An 18,876-nucleotide genomic window follows, 5' to 3' on the forward strand; every position below is an offset into this window, starting at 1 on the left:
CAGCTCGGAGGCAGCTAGCAGAGGCAGCATCTCATTTCTAGCATAGCTGTATTTCAAAAGGCTTTAAAATCATTTCCAAAGTAAATGACTTATTGTCCATAAGATTTCTTGGACAACCTGTTTTACACATTCAGAGCATACAATTTTTATCTACCCTGGCCCGGCGTGGTGGCTCATACCTGTAATTAGCACTTTAGGAGGCCAACGTGGGTGGATCACTTGAGGTCAGGAGTTTGAGACCAGCCTGGGCAACATGGTAAAACCCCATCTCTACTAAAAATAGAAAAAATAGGCATGGTGGCAGACACCTGTAATTCCAACTACTTGGGAAGCTGAGGCATGAGAATCACTTGAACCCAGGAGGCGGGGTTGCAGTGAACCAAGATCGCTCCACTGCACTCCAGCCTGGGCAACAGAGCAAGACTCTGTCTCAAAAAAAAAAGTAACTTCCCTGAACTGAGTTCCTTCTGAGCTCAACTCTGTTCCTCCAAACTAGGAGCTTTTCTTGGTGCTCTCAACCGTCCCTCCTTCCACTTGTAAGATGGTCACAGGTGCTTCATCTTGGTTCATTCATTTAAAACAGCTACTGACTGCCTACTGCATGTACTGAGACGATGCCAGGTGCTAGCAATACAATGGTTAAAAAAAGTTGGTCCTAATTTCAACACCTTGTCTGTTAAGTCTCTGAATAACCCATTACCACCTTTAGCAGTGGTTTATACAGTAAAAATTGTGTTTTGCCACAAATGTGCAATTTGGGTAGGGCTCAGTGAGGAATGCTCCTGTCTCCTCCACAAAGCAACCACATAACCAGCTGAACTGAAGAATGAGGGATGTGTTTGGGAGTTTGGCTGGGGGCCTCAGTTCCTCTCCATAAGCAATGTGCCCTGCCACGTTGCCCTGGCTTTCTCATAGCATGCTGGCTGGATCTCAAGGATGAACATCCCAAAGAGAGAGGCAAAAACTCCATTGCCTTTTATGCCTCACCCTCAAAATTCCATAACATTACTTCTGTCATACCGAGTTGGTCAATGCAACCACAAATGCCTGCCTAGGTCAAGGAAAGGGGACATAGATTCCATCTCTTGATGGGAAGAATGTCAAAGAACTTGTTTTAAAACTACCATATTGAAAAAATATATACACATTCTAATAGGAATAAGTAATAGCCATTTCCCTGTCTTGATCAGCTCAGCATAATTAACTAGTAATGAAAGACTGGGACAGAAAAGGATGTCTTTTAACTCCCTTGGGTAGGGCAATTTCTTTTTATAAGTTCCATTCTGAACTCCAGATTCCCAGTTGCCTGCTGACATCTTTATCTGAATATTTAACAGACAACTCACGCTTAATGTGCCCAACATCAGACTCTAGATGTCTTGCTCCTCCTTTAGCCTTTCACTTCTCAATGAATGATGACTCCCTCCATTCCTGCACACAGAGGTGCACATTTCACGTGGGGAGGAACTGAGGCCCCCAGCCAAACTCCCAAGCTGACAGGCAATACCCACTCACCAGCCACATGAGGACGCCATCTTGGGACCATATCCCCCATCCTTTAGGTGAGCTGCCTCTGTGGATGCTGTGTGAGCAGACATTCACCACTGAGCCTCTGTGGATGCTGTGTGAGCAGACATTCACCACTGAGCCCTACCCAGAAATCACAACTCACTGGTTACTGTTCACCTTATTCCCTTGTCTTCTTAGGTCTTTGATCAAATGCCATCATTTTGATGATGCTTTTTCAGACTGTGGTTGCCAAAACGTAATTCTACCCTGCCCTAACGGCATATGAAGAAGCATGACATATACCCTTCTCTTCATCACTTTTCTCCTGGGCACCGTGTGACTCATACGTTTTACTCTTATTTGCTTATTGCCTTCCTCTCACTATAATGTAAATGTCGCAAAGATTTTTTTTTTTTTTTTTTTTTTGCGGGAGAGGCTGTTTAATGAGCAGGGACAGTGCAAAAGAGCAGCCTTCTCTCCATGGGAAAGGCAGGAGCACATGGGCCGGGCTTGCTAGGAAGGGAAAAGCTTCTCAGTTGGTTGGGGGAGGGGGAGGTATGTTCCCTGGGCCTTTGGAGGGGAGTGGGGGCCTCAGCATTGGGGGCATGGGAGTTGAGGGGTGTACCCCAGGATTTGAGGGGTGAACTCCAGGAGGCTGAGGGTGGACCCCAGGAACTGACGGATGGACCCCAGGAGGTTGGGGGAGGACCCCTGGGGCCTGAGGATGCATCCCTGGGGCTGGTGGGTGGACTCCAGGGGCCGGTGGGTGAACACCCGGGGCTGGAGGGTGGACTCCAGTAGCTGGGGGGTGGACCCCAGAGGTTGATGGGTGGACCACAGGGACTGGGGGATGGACGGCCAGGAGCTGGGGGTGGACCCCAGATGTGGGGGAGTGCACCACTGGAGCCAGGGGGTGGACCCCTGGAGCTGGCGGGGACAGCTGAGGTGGTCCTGGGGGCCCTGAGGGCGCAGGCCCCTTCGGGGGCATGGGTGGCAGACGCAGGCCTCCTGGCAGGGGCGGCGGCAAAGACTCCGGCAGCAGCAGCCGTGGGGGCAGACTGTTGATCAGTTGGGGGAGGATCCCTGGGGCCTGAGGGTGCATCCCTGGGGCTGGTGGGTGGACTCCAGGGGGCCCGGCAGGGAGGCTGGGCGGAGCCAGGGGCTGCTCCATCTTAAAGTGGAACTGGAGAAAGAACTGCTTGGTATCCTGGTTCCAGTGCGTCCAGAACTTGCCCTCCGCCTTGTCGATCTCTCTGCTAGGCACCTTGAAGGCGGTGGTCTCGCAGGGCTCGGCGGCCATCAGCAGGCACTGCCAGCGCTGGGCCGGGGCTCGATCGCTGCTCGCAGGCGCGGCATGATGCCCTCGGCGATCTCAGGGTGGTCGATCTGGAAAAGGAGGCTCTGCCGGCCCATCTCCGAGTCCCTCTGCTTGGCCACTTTGTAGCCCGGACGGCCGATCTTCACAAACGTCTTCACCTCCACCTGCACCTTCCCAGGCGCGGGCTGGGCGGGACCTCCTCGCCGGGCCAGGCTGGTCTGCTGCTTCTTCCCCTGGGTATGGGCCAGGTAGCTCCCCTCGTTGTTGTGAAGCGTCCGGCAGAGCTTGCATTCATAGGAGCCCAGGTGGTTTCTCTTGAAGTGTGGGTCCTTGCAGATGTCGACGGTCTCCAGGGCCAGCTGCCGAGGCGCTCCCTGCGGTCACCGTTGCTCTGGGAGGAGGAGGCCGCCCCCGCTCCGGTCTTGCCCCCAGGACGATGCTGGAAGTCCACGGTGACGGCCTCCGGGCTTCAGCAGACTGGGAGACACCAGAGCCCAAGGCCGCGCTGTCACCTCCTTGGTCCGCCATCGCCACGATTTCGTTCCAAGACAAGATTTTTTGTCTGTCTTGTTCATGGATGAATCCATAGTGCTTGGTATACTGCCTCGTGCATGGTGGTGCTCAGTGAGTAGTTGTTGAATAAAGGAGTGAATTCAAATTGACACTTTGGCAAGTAGCACAGAGAAAGGATCAAGGAGGTAGGAAAATGGGAGGAAGGAGAGGGATTTACGAAAATATTAGCTACTAGAAAGTGCAACTGTCTTTGCAAAAATTATAACAGGAAATTATGACAGTGAAAGAGATCAGACCTAACTGACTCCATCTTGCTTCCAACCTTTAAGCTGTTATTGTTCATTCCTGGGCATAGGCTGAACTAACCTTGAGAATAAATTTCTTTTCTCAAAATTAATAATAATAACTCCTTCTCCCAAAAACCCCTTCTTGCCTGGGGACCGGTCTACCTTTGGAGGACTAACAAATTCACTACAAGATTAGAAATTACAGTTTAGGGGCCATGCAGCCTCCAGATCCAAGAGTATGAACCTCCCCAAATTGCTTCTGGGACCAACATCACTACTGTAAAACTACGATCGGTGCTTGAGAGATTTTGCAGATCCTGCACTCGATGCGCCAGCTGACGCCACCCAGACCGGTAATCTGGCTCAGCCAATTCTGCAATCCCACCCAGGAACAGAAGACAGCAAGAACTCACTTCGACCCCCTATGATTTCATCTTTAAACCAACCAATCAGCACTCCCCATTTCCCGAGCCCACCAAATCATCCTTCAAAATGCCAGCCCCTGAATGCTCTGGGAGACTGATTTGAGTAATAAAGCTCCTGTCTCCCACACAGCTGGCGCTGCGTGAACTACTCTTTCTCCATTGTAATTCCCTTGTCTTGATAAATCAGCTCTGTCTAGGCAGCGGGCAAAGTGAACCCACTGGGCATTTACAAAATAACCAACATAACAATATATTTTGTTTTTCTTTCTCAAGATCCACTCACAGATGGAATAGCTTTGAATATTCTTAATGGTAGATTGGCTGGACGTAAGCGAAATGCCTATGCCTATGTCAGTTTCCTATGAGAGTTTCCTCTACATGGGCATGGGGGAAATGGGCTGCAGGACCTGGCAGGGAAACACAGGCTTCTGATCAATTGCCTCCATTTTTTCCTTTCATCCTTCAGAACCACAGGGTTTTATCTATGGGACAGCTCCCCTCTCACATTAATCGATAGCGCCCTAACAATAAAAACAAGAAGGCCGGGCGCGGTGGCTCAAGCCTGTAATCCCAGCACTTTGGGAGGCCGAGGCGGGTGGATCACGAGGTCAAGAGATCAAGACCATCCTGGTCAACATGGTGAAACCCCGTCTCTACTAAAAATACAAAAAATTAGCTGGGCATGGTGGCGCGTGCCTGTAGTCCCAGCTGCTCAGGAGGCTGAGGCAGGAGAATTGCCTGAACCCAGGAGGCGGAGGTTACGGTGAGCCGAGATCGCGCCATTGCACTCCAGCCTGGGTAACAAGAGCGAAACTCCGTCTCAGAAAAAAAACAAGGAAAGCAATCATTTGATGAAAATACTACCTATTACCGAAGAATTTTACTTGTTTTCTTAGGACTTTGATCAAAATTTTTCTTAGAAATTATGTTAAAAGCTTTGGTGAATTGCACAAAACCCTGGAATATAGATACTTAATAGAGTAAGAACAATGGCAAACTCAGGGAAATAGAAACCACTCAGGAGAATTCAACCAAAGGCACATATAGCCTAGAATCTTTAATAAGATTCAAGAATTCCAGAAAAGCCAGGCACGGTAGCTCACGTCTATAATCTGAGCACTTTGAGAGGCTGAGGTGGGCAGATCACTTGAGCCCAGGAGTTCAAGACCAGCATGGGCAACTGGTGAAACCGTCTCCACTAAAAATACAAAAAATTATCCCAGCATGGTGGTCTCCACCTGTAGTCCCAGCTACTCAGGAAGCTGAGGTGGGAGAATTGCTTGAACCTGGAAGTCAAGGTTGCAATGAGCCAAGATCGCACCACTGCCCTCCGGCCTGGGCAAGGAGACCCAGCCTCAAAACAAAAAAGGAAACCGTCTTCAAGGAAAAAGACCTAAGAGAGATGAGTTCCTGGAGACTAGGAATCCCTGGAACCAGGGCCAAACAGCAGGAAACGAGCAGCAGGCCAGCAGGTGAAGCTTGGTCTGTAGTTATAGTTGCTCCCCATCACTCACATTATTGCCTGAGCACGGCCTCCTGTCAGATCAGCTGCAGATTCTCTCAGGAGCACGAACTCTATTGTGAACTGCACGTGGGCGGGATCTAGGCTGCGAGCTCTTTGTAAGACTCTAAGGCCTTCTGATCTCTCACTGTCTCCCATCACCCCCAGATGGGACCGTCTAGTTGCAGGAAAACAGCTCAGGCTGATTCTACATTATGGTGAGTTGTATAATTATTTCATTATATATTACAATATAATAATAATAATAGAAATAACATGTACAATAATGTGTTCGAATCATCCGGAAACCATCCTCCCCGCTCCACTCCTGGTCTGTGGGAAAATAGTCTTCCACGAAACCGGCCCCTCATGCCAAAATGGTTGGGGACCACTGCTGTAGACTCCGCTTGGCAATTTCAATGCGTTTTTATAATCACATGTCTGGTCACTCCTGGCTCATTTTAAACTTGGGCTACTCAACAAAGCCCTGACTGAATAGAAGGCAGGTTCTTCTTCAAACAGAAAAATAATTCAAAAAATATTTGACTCCCAGGAGAGGTCCTCAGCACTGTACCCCAGAGCTTTCCCCAGTAGAGGTCAGCATGCATGCAGCCCCTGGCCTAAAGATTCTTCTTTTATTGACTCCACAGTGGCGTTTACAGTACCTTCCCTTTCAACAGGCCACACAGACAGGGGACTAAGAAAACTATTCTGCATTCTCTTCATGCTATGAAGTGCCCTTCCCCATCCCCAATAGACTTCACTACATAATATAATTTTGTTGAAGCAAGACAATGAGTTTATGTCCCAATTTTCGCTGTGATGTATAGCACAGCATGGGATTCTCAGGGTCAAGGAGGGTACTGAAACTTTCAGTTTGGGACTGAAAGTTGCTCAATTACTAGGAATAATAATAATTCCTCCAATTCTAGTGATTTAATTGTTTGAAAAGCAAAATCTCAGGGGCAAAGAGGTAAGGAAAGGAAAATATACATTTCATGGTATTACTCTCTCCCTCTTCTTTCCAAAAAGGGTTAAAGGGAGAATTTTGTTGCCTCAGTTGTGCCAAGGGTGCAGGTCTCAGCTGCGGTGGGCAGAAAACCACATCGGTTAGCCTTGCCCTGCCAAAAGGTGATTACATGCTTTGCTTTGCCTTTTGGATATCAAAACTAAAGGGGGCCTTTCTCAGCAGTTACCTAGAAGGGTGGAGGCAAAAAAGTTCAGCAGCTTACATACGTCCTGTCACCTCTGCTGTCCGATGACCATTTTCATGGATGCTTGCGCTTTTGTGGTGGAGAAGTAATTAGAATTCTCTCATTTTTCCCAAAAGAGAGCTAGTAGAAAATGTTTCTTTTTCCTGTTCTAAACGGCAGACAAAATTCTAAATTCTAACATCAGAAAACTTTGGGGGAAAGTGTAAAAAAAAAAAAAAAAAAGGAAGAGGACACAGATGTTTTCTTTTTTTAAAAAAGGACAATAGTCATATAGAAAAGAACCCAGAATTGAAGTCCAAGACAGTTCAGTCTATTGAGATGCAAACTGCCGTGAAACCAACATCCTCATTACATCTGCATTTTACTAAAATAACGTCAACGCTATCACTGTGGAGTCTGACCACTCCGTTTTTACTGTTTATGCTAATGGGTTTTGTGGGTGGTGGATGAGTTGCATTTTAATGCCCAGAGGCAAAAAGATGAAAAATATTCAGATGGCAGTAATGGATGAAAAAGCACCCTGCTGCTAGCAGTTTGAGATACAGAATTACACGGCTCTTTTTTAAAATGTACGTCGCCTTTGCTGGCTTAACTATTAATTTGGTGCAAAAGTCATGTCGATTTTTGCCATTCAAAGTAATGGCAAAAGAAACACCATGACTTTTGTATTGAAATAATATTTTGACAATAAAAACCCCAGACTCTACAGTGGCTTTTCCTAACAATTCAATGTCTCCTGCATAATATTTTTCTCCAAACCATCCTCTAAATCTTCCCTAAAATTTCCTCAAGTTACAGATAAAATCTAACAAATGTGTATAATTCCCTACACATAAATCTATTTAATTTTCACAGATGAGTGGATTTATTTAAGGGAAAGAAAAGAGCATGATATTATTAAAAATAATTCTTGATTGAAGGGGGCAAAAGGTTTGAGAAGAAAGGTGAGGATTCTGGGCTTACGGACCAGCCAAGACTTGGGGACTATTCACTCTGGGCTGTTCCATGGGTGAGTCTCTCGGTCTTAGCTTCATAAAATATTGGATCTTACCCACTACCAATGCATGTTTCCTGAATTGGAAAGAAAGGAAAACTTGGCAGACGTGAATGGCCACATTAGATCTCGTCTTTTTTCTCCTTATAGCAAAGCGGAGACCAGAAAGCAACACAAATGTCTCAGACCATCCAAAAGTTAATGAAGTAATTATCTTTTCTCAACTACTGGTGTGGAGCCATTTGAAATTAAAGTCAGATGAGCCAGGAGCTCACCCTGCCCTTTTGATACACAACCCAGCGATTTCAAATCATTTCGAGGGCATTGGGGCCCCAAGGGATATTTAATCAACCCCAACCACAGACTGCAATGGCTTTCTCTCATTTGTTTTGGATTGGGGAGGGGAGTCGCTGGGTAAGGTAACAAGATCTTGTAGATGGCACGGCGCTTCTTATAAATAACTATTTTCCAATCTGAACAGCAAATTGATCCTTGGGATTTTTCAGAAGGTTTGGTTTTTTATCTCTTCCATCAAGAAAACCAAGGCACTACTGCCAACAAACCTCTGTAAAGCAAGAAAGGTCAACATGAAGCTGCTAATGGCTTTTTCTTGTACTTCCCAAAAAACATCCCAGGGGGGAGTTTTCTATTATTGTGGAGAACATGAAGCTACTCTTGTATCTGGATGACAGTGGAAACAGCATTGACCCCAAACCAGCAGCTCCCGATAAGACACCATGCACAGTCCCAAAACAACACACACACACACACACACACACACACACACACACACACACACACACGAGAGAGAGAGAGAGAGAGAGAGAGAGAGAGAACAAGAAGGCTGGAGGAGTATGAATGACAAGATAGCATGAGCCAGGAATGTGACCTTTCACATGAATCTTCTTTTTTTTTTTTTTTTAATTTTAAAGAAAAACATTTTTAAAATTTTTATCCAGAAATATTCATATTCTTTCTTGCCTTTAGTTTGAAATGGTCACCATGCCTAAGCATTATGAAAATCACTAAACCAAACCAGAGATAGAGTTTGGAACCATCCTGAAATAAAGATTTAAGCTGAAAATAATTCGCTTCGTAATACACAGATTTCATTTTTTTGCGTGAAGGGTTGGCGTTGACAGAAAAGGAGTGAAAGTTTTTATTAAGTAGATGTATGTTCTACCATGAGATGGAGATTGGGGTTATTAATATGAGTCCCCCTCAAGAAGAGTCTGAGAGTTCTTAATACAGGAACAATAAGCCAATATTCTGAGCCCCAGGCTAAAACATTAGATTTTGGCAACATAGAGAACTAAAGCTTAATGCTTTTGAGAAAGGAGAATCCAGTTTCAAGAGCACAGGGTAAGGAAACAAGTTCATTGCCCACATCTGCCTCTTATGAGTGGACCTCTCTCTAGAATTCAGTTTTACTCTTTCTGAAGAGGAGAAGCAACAAAGACTTAAAGACATGAGATAGAAAAGTATAGCAAAAACACCATCAGCTAGGGCACATTATTTTAAAATTGAAACAGTACTGTATTCCTGGTTTTGATGATTGTGCTCTAGTTATGTAAAATATGTGCTATGGTTATACAGGGGAAGCTGGGTGAAGAGTACACAGAGTAATCTATTTTTGCACCTTTTTTTTTTTTTTTTTTTAAAGATGGGGTTTCACCATATTGGTCAGGCTGGTCTCAAACTCCTGACCTCAGGTGATCTGCCTACCTCAGCCTCCCAAAGTGCTGGGATTACAGGTGTGAGCCACCGCACCTGGCTCTATTTTTGCACCTTTTTTAAAGTCTAAAGTTACTTCAAAATGCCGGGCACTGTGGCTCACGCCTGTAATCCCAGCACTTTGGGAGGCAGAGGCGGACAGATCACCTGAGGTCAGGAGTTCAAGACCAGCCTGGCCAACATGGTGAAACCCCATCTCTACCAAAAATACAAAAGTTAGCCAGGCATTGCGGCAGGTGCCTGTAATCCCAGCTACTCAGGAGGCTGAGACAGGAGAATTGACTGAATCCAGGAGGTGGAGGTTGCAGTAAGCCAAGATCGTGCCACTGCAAAGCAGCCTGGGCAACAGAGCATGATTCTGTCTCAAGAAAAAAGAAAATTACTTCAAAATAAAATATTTTTAAAACAGTATTATACCGTATAATACCTTAAAAAGGAGTTAGCAGAGACACATGGAAGCCCAGGCACAGTCTGTGTGAAATTTTCTCACGGTCTTTTTTCCAGGTAATCTTTGTGGCCACTGTCATTATTTGTAAATAGTTAAACACAGTAGTCCCCCTTATCTGCAGTTTCACCTTCCAGGGCTTCAATTACCTGTGGTCAACCATGGTCTGAAAACATTAAATGGAAAATTTCAGAAATAAACAACCTATTAGTTTTTGATTGCACGTGGTTCTGAGTAGAAATCTCAGGTGAATCTCACGTTGTCTTGCTCTGTCCTGCCATGGACAAGAGTCGTCCTTTTGTCTAGCAGATCCACACTGCAGACACAACCCCCCCATTAGTCACTGACATTGTCTGTTTCTGCCTCCCAGCCTTCAACATCACTGTGGCTCGATGATCCAGAATCACCAGAAGCAGGTGATCCTTGTCTGATCTATTGTCAGAAGGTCAATAGCAGCCTAAGGCTAAGTCACAATGCCTATGTCATTCCCATCACTTCATCTCAGCAAGTACGAATTTTACCATCTCACATGATCGCAAGAAGGGTGAGTACATTACAATGAGATATTTTGAGAAAAAGACCATGTTCATGTAACTTTTATTACAGCATATCGTTACAGCTGTTCTATTTTATTTATGTTATTGTTGCTCGTCTCTGTGCCCAATTTACAAATAGACTCTCAGAGGTATGTATGGATAGGAAATGAGTCTTAGAACGTATCTCCCTCAGATAAGGGGGACTACTGTACTCTCACAGGGTAGTCATGGCTAGTGAAAAAAATCTCAAGGTGTCCCTTTGAACCAATTTAGATTGAAATGACACAAAACAGAAATTAAGGAAGAAGCAATTCATCAAGAACAATGGTATACCAGGTAACTCAGAGACCGAGAAAGAAAAGTTAAACTCACTGTGTGAATGTGTTTTCTTAAGAGTCTTTCAGGAGAAAATCAATTTGGTTAAAAACAAAAGGAATTTGGTATCTTCAGGCCCTATAGATTTTAGCACGGGCTTTGTAATCAGCTTTCTGGCCAGTTTGCTGACTACTTTCAACCATCCACCATGTCCCCTTCTATGCACTGATTCTGAAATTTCATTAATGTTTACCAGCTCTCTGACATAGCAATTATGTTAAATAATTTGCATAGAGGACTTTAACATATCATTTTTCATTTTCTGAACTATTAGCCTTTTATCAACCCCCAAACTTATTTGATTTGTGTTAAGAAAACACATTTTATTCTAAGTACTCTTCTACAGAAGTGCCACGTGATAGCTCCTTGGCGTTCTGAGTTTTCTAATTGTTAAAAGTTTATACCCAACACCAACACTAAATGCATGTTCTTTCCCCCAAATTGTGGTACCACAAGTCACCTGGGAACAGAAATAGAGGTCAGGGCAGAGGCTACAGAAAAAAATAAAAATGTTATTTTGTAACTTTCTCCAAACCTTTGGACAGCAGAGGGATCATTACATTATTGTTGAAACATATGTAGGCAATAACTAAATAAATGGATGAAGGAAGGAAATTTCAAAAGGCTTGCTGGGATTACAATGCCTGCTTTTTGCCACTAAGAGGTGCTCTGAGGGCGATAGGAAGAGGAAGGGCTGACTGAGTTTCTTGGTCTCCACCAGGCTTGCAGAAAATTGACAAATGGGCAGATAAGCAAAAAAGTGCAAAAGCTACAAGACTCCTTAGGCAGCCTGAGCCAATGGATGACATTAGAAGTGGAGAAACTGCCAATCAACCAAATATTTGCAAAATTAGTTGCAGTAGGCTGAATGTTGTGTTCCTCCTAAAAATTCATATATTAAAATCCTGACACCCATGATGATAGTATTAGGAGGTGGCACCTTTGGGAGGTGAGGACTTTTGGAAGGTCCTGCCCTCATGGATGGAATTAGTAACCTCATAAAAAAGGCCAGAGAGAGACAATGGGGAAGAGAGTTCCTTTGTCCCTTCTGCCATGTGAGGATACGATGAGGAAGTCATCTGTGAACCAGGAAGCATGACCTCACCAGACACCGAATTTGCTGGTGCCTGGATCTTGGCTTTCCCAGGTCTGTAAGAAGTAAATTTTTATTGTTATATGCCACCCATTTATGGCAGTTTGTTACAGTAGCCTGGATGGCCTAAGACACTAGTCATTTGAATATTCTGCTTAACAGCTATAATTGCATTTGGATTACCAGTTTAAAAAAAAAAAGAGAGAGAGAGAAAGCAGGAATATATAATTTGTATTGAATAACATTTGGTCTTTGTTTAGCTATTTAGTGGAATATTGTGCGCTTACAATGCATTTGTGTGATTTGTTCCTGCATTTAACAAATATTTATTGAGTCCCTACTATGTCCCAGGTACTGGGGATAGAAAAGTGAACAAAACAGACAGAATACCTGCCCTTATGGAGTTTATATTCTAGTATTATCAGGATAAATGTTATCGTGCAGATTTGTACAAGTAGTTTTTAATTTCTTATAGTTTATGGATCACTTCAGAATACGTTGGAAACTGTGGGTCTTATTCCTTTTGGGAAAAAATATAAATAAATAATAAATAGAAAACTATATGAGCATATGTATATACAATTTGTTATTTCTCAATATGAGCTGTAACTATTTTTGCCATGCCCTCTGACATTTCAGCTTTTGCTCTGTTTTGGAAGCCCTGAACCTATAATTTGTAGGCTTATTGGAACAGGATGCAGACAGATAAATTTAGGCAACATCCCTAATTCCAGATTATTTCAAAGAACCAAGGAGCTGTCTTCTGGAATGCTAATGTTCATATAAGTTACATGATAAGAATCAGGGTCAGAGTTTCCTCCACTCTCTTTCTCTGTCTCTGGCCTCTTTATCCAGATCACTCATTCCATCCATGAGGGCAGGACCTCCCAAAAGGCCCCACCTCCAAAGGCACCACTGCCCAATAATATCATCTTGGACGTCAGGATTTTAACATATACAAGGGACACAAAATTGAGACTATTCCGACGAATTTTGCGAATATTTGATTGATTTGCAGTTTCTTTTTTTTCCTTGAATCTTATCTTTGATTATGTTCCATTGATTGTTCGTGCCTTAGCATACTAAATTGGGTTAAATCCTACTCTAAGACACACAGTCATGCTTTCTAACAGAAATTAAGAATTGTATCAACAAAACACTGGCTTCAGTCATTAAGTTATTGAGCTTTTAAAAGAGCCATGTTTGGCCGGGCACAGTGGCTCACGCCTATAATCCCAGCACTTTGAGAGGCTAAGGCGGGTGGATCACAAGGTCAAGAGATCGAGACCATCCTGGTCAACATGGTGAAACCCCATCTCTACTAAAAAAATACAAAAATTAGCTGGGCATGGTGGCGCGCACCTGTAGTCCCAGCTACTCGGGAGGCTGAGACTGGAGAATTGCTTGAACCCAGGAGGCAGAGGTTGCAGTGAGCTGAGATTGTGCCATTGCACTCCAGCCTGGGTAACAAGAGGGAAACTCCATCTCAAAAAAAACAAGAGCCATGTTTAGAAGGCATATCTTTGGTTTACTATCGTGTCATTTTTAGCATAAGAAATTAAGACAAGTAGCATTCAGATGAAAGTATAACAAAGAAATACACTTGCTTGCTGAGTTGTTCTGTCATGAAATTAGGAACTCAGATTTCCACAACCCAGGGAGAAGGAATTTATTTGTTGCTAAATCAAATGTATTCACAACTAAGAAGTCATTTACATATTGTAGTGATAAAAAGAAAGCAGTGGCTCAAACTTGTAATTCTAGCACCTTGGGAGGCCAACACAGATGGATACCTTGAGCTAGCCTGGGCAAATGGAGAAACTTCATCTCTACAAAATATAAAAAAAAATAATAAAATAAAATTAGCAGGGTATTATTGTATGTGCCTGCAGTCTCAGCTACTTCGGAGGCTGAGAAGGGAGGATCACCTGAACCCAGGAAGTAAAGGCTGTGATGAGCCATGATCATGCCACTGTACTCCAGCCTGGGCAGTGGGAGTGAGACCCTATTTCAAAAAAAGAAAAGAAAGGAAAACTGATGATCTTTCCATAGACTATGTAATCCAATTCTGAGTAATGTTCCTCAGATAAGAGTACAAGTCTTAACCTCAGAAATAGCAAGGGTAGGTGGGAGTGGAAGGGTGGGTGAAGATCACACATTACTAAGCTCCTGAATTTTGAAGTACCCTAAAAGTCACCTTTTACTGAGATGATGGGCATAACTGTAATTGCAAACAAATATTTTGTCACGCCCAACACAAAACGGTGCTGTGCAATGGTGAACCACCTCGCTCTCCGTTTCTCAGTGGGGCCGCTGACATAAAAGCTACCTGCTGTCCAGGTCAAGTTTCCAACATTGCAAATAAGGCCTTAGGAAATGTTGTTTACTCTAAGTACATCTTTGACACCAAATATTGTCTGATTTGTGTTGATCATAATAATAAAGAAAAAAGAAAAATCAGAAGAAAGGAAAATAAGCAAGGAGCAAAGGTGGTGGCGAGGAACACTGGCAAGGGCGGAATATGCTTTATTTCCTGTGTATAACTGTAAATTATTGTTTTTTGCCTCCTAAGGAAAGAGAGTGAATGGCCTGACTTAGCTTGTAAAAATCTCTCAAGCTGGCAGTTCCACTTGTTTTATAAAAATGTGTCACTTTATGATCGCCATAACCAAACCAAGCCCTTTCATATCATGTTTCAGAAACTTCCTCACAGTCGGTCTATTACATTCCTCATGAGACTTCTTGACCCTTGCTTTTGCAGACTAGTGTCTTTGCCTTGGATGGGTGAGGTGACTCGGGACATTCCTAACGGATGCAACACCAAACTCTTTAATCAAATTATGATGAGTTAATGACTACAAAAATATATTCTGATGCAAGCCTTCCTGGATACATGGGATTTTTAAACACATGATAGTTTCATACTCCAAGAAGAATAACAACAGCAGAGCTTTAAAATATTAGATTTCCTTCCTTGTCATCCTAGCTGAAAACTCCCTTAATTCTTGAAGAGGTTTTAAAGGAAATAAGCAAGTATAAATCACCCGCCTGACTAAACTTAACCTTTCCACATTTAGTGGAGTACAGATGATGGTATTTTCTGATTTATAGTGTACATTTCCCCTGAAGGGACCAGTGAATAACGAGCCAAGGGAGGAGAGGCAGAAAGCCCGTGCAAAGCCCTGCAGGGTGACCTTGATTAAGCCTTCTCCTTTGGCTTTTGGGTTTTCTATCTCTAAAGAAAGAATACTGAACTCCCAGGACTTTTCTCAGAGAGAGACAAGAGGTGACGGCAGCAGATGCATAGAGTGTCTGCTGAGGCCATTAGAAGCAAGAAGTTGAAGATCAAAAGAGGTTTTCTGCTCACAAGCTAGAGTCAGGCAGAACTACTACTACTGAGAATCAAAAATATTAGTTTTTTCCCAACATCTAATGTGGTAACAAGTGAAAGAAGGTTAGGGGAAAAAAAACTGTATAGTCAAGATAAACGTAAATACCAATTACAGCTTGTTAATGTAAAATGTAAATTATAAACTCGGCAAGTATATCATTTTTTCTCAAAATAGTTGTCTATCTTGATTAAAAGTAGGAAAAAACAGTTACAGTTGTATTGGTAGAAAAAACAATTTCTCAAACTCAATACTACTGATATTTGGGGCCAGATAGTTTTTTTTGTTTGTTTTTTTTTTTTTTATAGAGACAAGGTTTGGCCATGTTGCCCAGGCTGGCCTTAACTGCTGGGCTCAAGTGGTCTGCCCACCTCAGCCTCCCAAAGTACTAGGATTATAGGCATAAGCCACCACTCCCCACCCACAGTGTTATTTTAAGTTTAAATATGTGCATTGTAGGATGTTTAACAGTATCTATGGCCTCTACCTATCAGGTGCTAATAGCATTTTCTCCCCAGTTGTGACTATTAAAACTGTCTCCAGCAAATATCCCCTGGGAGGCAAAATTGTCCCTGGTTGAAACCACTTGGTGGTGAGGCATGGATAGTAGCCACTTACGATATTCTGAAAAGCAGCTTTAGTTTTTGCATAAGATTCCCATGTTCAAATATCTGAGACTTTGACTTAGTTCATTGAGTACATCCAAAGTTTCTCAGTTGAGGAACTATTGCTTTTAGAAAGCCTTTCAGAGATCTGAAGGGACCTACCTTAATTATACTAGGATTGAGTACTTGAAGAGGCCGTTCCTTGGGGCAGTGATTATGTATTTCCTATTTATGTTGCATACCAGCTCCTAGCATGATGCAGGCACAGAGTATGCTCTCAGTGAATGAATAGATGAGAAAGTAAAACAAGAAATGGACTGACCTAGCGAGATATATTTTTTCCTTTGGTTATGTAAGGTCTGTTAGGCTAACTGGCTGCACCATAGGCCATACCCTAAGTCGAGCCAAGGCGACCCCATGACCCACACGTACACCTCTGGCTGGCCTCCCCAAACTGGAAAGTCTGAAGGAACTGGAAAACCACAAAAGGAGAAGAAATGATCAACCCCTGTGGTGCCTAATTAACTTTGAGGCATTCTTTATTGTTTCTTATTCTGCCCTCAATCGATAAGGCCATTGGACTTTGTAACCGACCTTGGTCAACCTCATGACTCCAGACCCTACAACCCCCTCCCAGCTTGCAAAAAACCACCCTAAACTATAACTTTCCCCTGCTTACCCCAAACCTATAAAACCAACTCTTATCCCACCGCCCTCTGCTGACTCTCTTTTCAGACTCAGCCCGCCCGCACTCGGGTGAATAAACAGCCATATTGCTCACACAAAGCCTGTCTGGGGGAATCTCTTCCTTCAGAGTGCATATCTTAACAGGTTACCTCTAGGTATATGCTATGCCTCCCTTTACCTACAGAAGGTTACTGCAAAGAGCATCTTAGTGGTCAAAAAGAGTTAATGTGGCTGACTTTAAAAGAAAACACCACCAAGCTTTTGAAATGATACTGCAAGGACCAGGAATTTAGCGAGATACTTTGGGGTTTTCATCACTGTTCTGCAGTAAATAATGCCACGAGGTTGAGAATGAAATCAACCATGGTCCTAGTCTGGAAATACAACGCCCACCAGTGAGTACATAAATACGCCAAGTACAGGAGTTTCTAGTACGATCTGCATCATCTTGTTTTGTTTCTCTATGGTTTGGGGACAAAGAGCTTAAAGTGGTCAGCGTCAGTATTATAAAGATGAAAGCTTCTCGGGGAGAGCTCTCAGCTCAGACTGCATTCAAGATTCAGGGCTGATCGATGTGGTGACGTAAAAAAAAAAAAAAAGATTCAGGGCTTTCTGAGGCCTACAAACACAAATGCCTATTCCAGAGCAGTCATTTAATATGCCACATCCTATTGTGGTTGGCGAAGTTTGCCCAAATGATCCCTCTATGAAGCTGAAACTTAACCTCGTAGATTTGTTTTTGGAAAATTCTTTTTGTAGTCTGAAATCAGCTAGCTTCCACTTTGAAAATAATCATCTTTGTGCTATATAAATAAACAAACTTCTGACAAAGTTACCCCCCAGTCTCAGTGGGCTTTGACTTTTCCAAAAGAACAAAGTTGGGGCCAGTGGGAGGCTGAGGATGGGCCGTTCCTAATGTTTTGATTTTGTAGGAGGTGTTTTGATTGCTATAGAAGTAAGCAGAATATCCCCGCTGATCTCAATTACCATGGTCCCTTCATTAAAAGGTCCTGCCGGCATCACATTACTTCTGTGAAGAGAAGGGCTTGGCTGACAAAGCCACTCACAGCAGGGCTGTTTGACTCCCACTGGCAAACATCCCGTAGGGAACTTCTGCTTCCCGGAAATCACTCGCTTTCTAACTCAGGGGAGAGATTGTTCTCAACTGTTTTAAATGCCACCCTGTGCTCAGCAGGCCAAGGAAAGAAGAGGAGTTAATCGTTCCTTTCAGAACCAAAATTGAGCATCAAGGCAGAGATGGCAAAAAAGGGAGCAAGCTTTGAGGTCACTGGGAATGCAAAGAAAACTAACTTCAACATTGAAAGGTGTTGCTTCCCACCAAAGTGCAGAAGCCCAGTGTTTCATGACCCAACTGTTTCTCTAACCCTCTCTGTGCCTAGTGCTCCAAAGCTCCTGACCTCACCAAAGAGGAAACGTTCAAATAGGAAAGATGAGAAAGATCAGAGACCAGTCCCTGATCGTCAAAGAGTTACAACTCAGTTGGGAGGCGGGGGAAGAATGCGAAATGTGCACAAATAACAATAAAACAGGGCAGAATGAGATGGTTTGGATGCCAGCACAGCTCTGTGGTCCCGTGAAAGAAGGAAACATACTCATTCGGTTCAGGGTAAAGAATGATTTCATGACATATGGAATGGATCTTGAAGAATGGATTGAATTTGCCCAGGAAGAGATGAATGCCCGTGTAGGGCAGGGAGGATTATATTTCTTGAAATACAGAAAATTAGCAAAGTATAATATAAACGTGGGCAAGTGTCCAAGAGAGGGAAAGAGAACAGGAAGAAATCCACTTTGCATTTTGAGGTTGTGTCATTTGGAATCCATTCAGGAGGGAGAAATCACATCAGTTATTATAACAGAGAGAGGTTAGTATAAGGAATAGTTACCTACATACAAACTTGTGAACTAGATAAGTAAAAAGGCAGTGCTGTGGTGAACCATAAGGAGCTGAGACAAAGATTGTGAGCCCCTATATACATAATTTGTATATTTTTCAAGATAATTTTTTTTCCAGAACACTAAAGTAATTAAAAAATACTGGGTGGACATTGTGGTTCATACTTGTAATCCCAGCGTTTGGAGGCCGAGGCGGGCAGATCGCCTGAGGTCAAGAGTTCGAGACCAGCCTGTCAAATGTGGTGAAACCCCATCTGTACTAAAATTACAAAAATGAGCCGGGCGTGGTGGCATGTACCTGTAGTCTCAGCTACTCGGGAGGCTGAGGTGGGAG

The 18,876-nt window shown here is 43.5% G+C and overlaps 1 pseudogene; it reads right to left on the minus strand.

Annotated features, from left to right (window-relative positions):
• Positions 1 to 1,912: 1,912 nt before the first annotated feature.
• LOC116550629 lies at positions 1,913 to 17,724 on the minus strand (annotated as a pseudogene).
• Positions 17,725 to 18,876: the final 1,152 nt, after the last annotated feature.

This window comes from Sapajus apella, unplaced genomic scaffold (genome assembly GCF_009761245.1).
Source record: "Sapajus apella isolate SASKATOON/1434 unplaced genomic scaffold, GSC_monkey_1.0 scaffold8, whole genome shotgun sequence".
Lineage (NCBI taxonomy): Eukaryota > Metazoa > Chordata > Mammalia > Primates > Cebidae > Sapajus > Sapajus apella.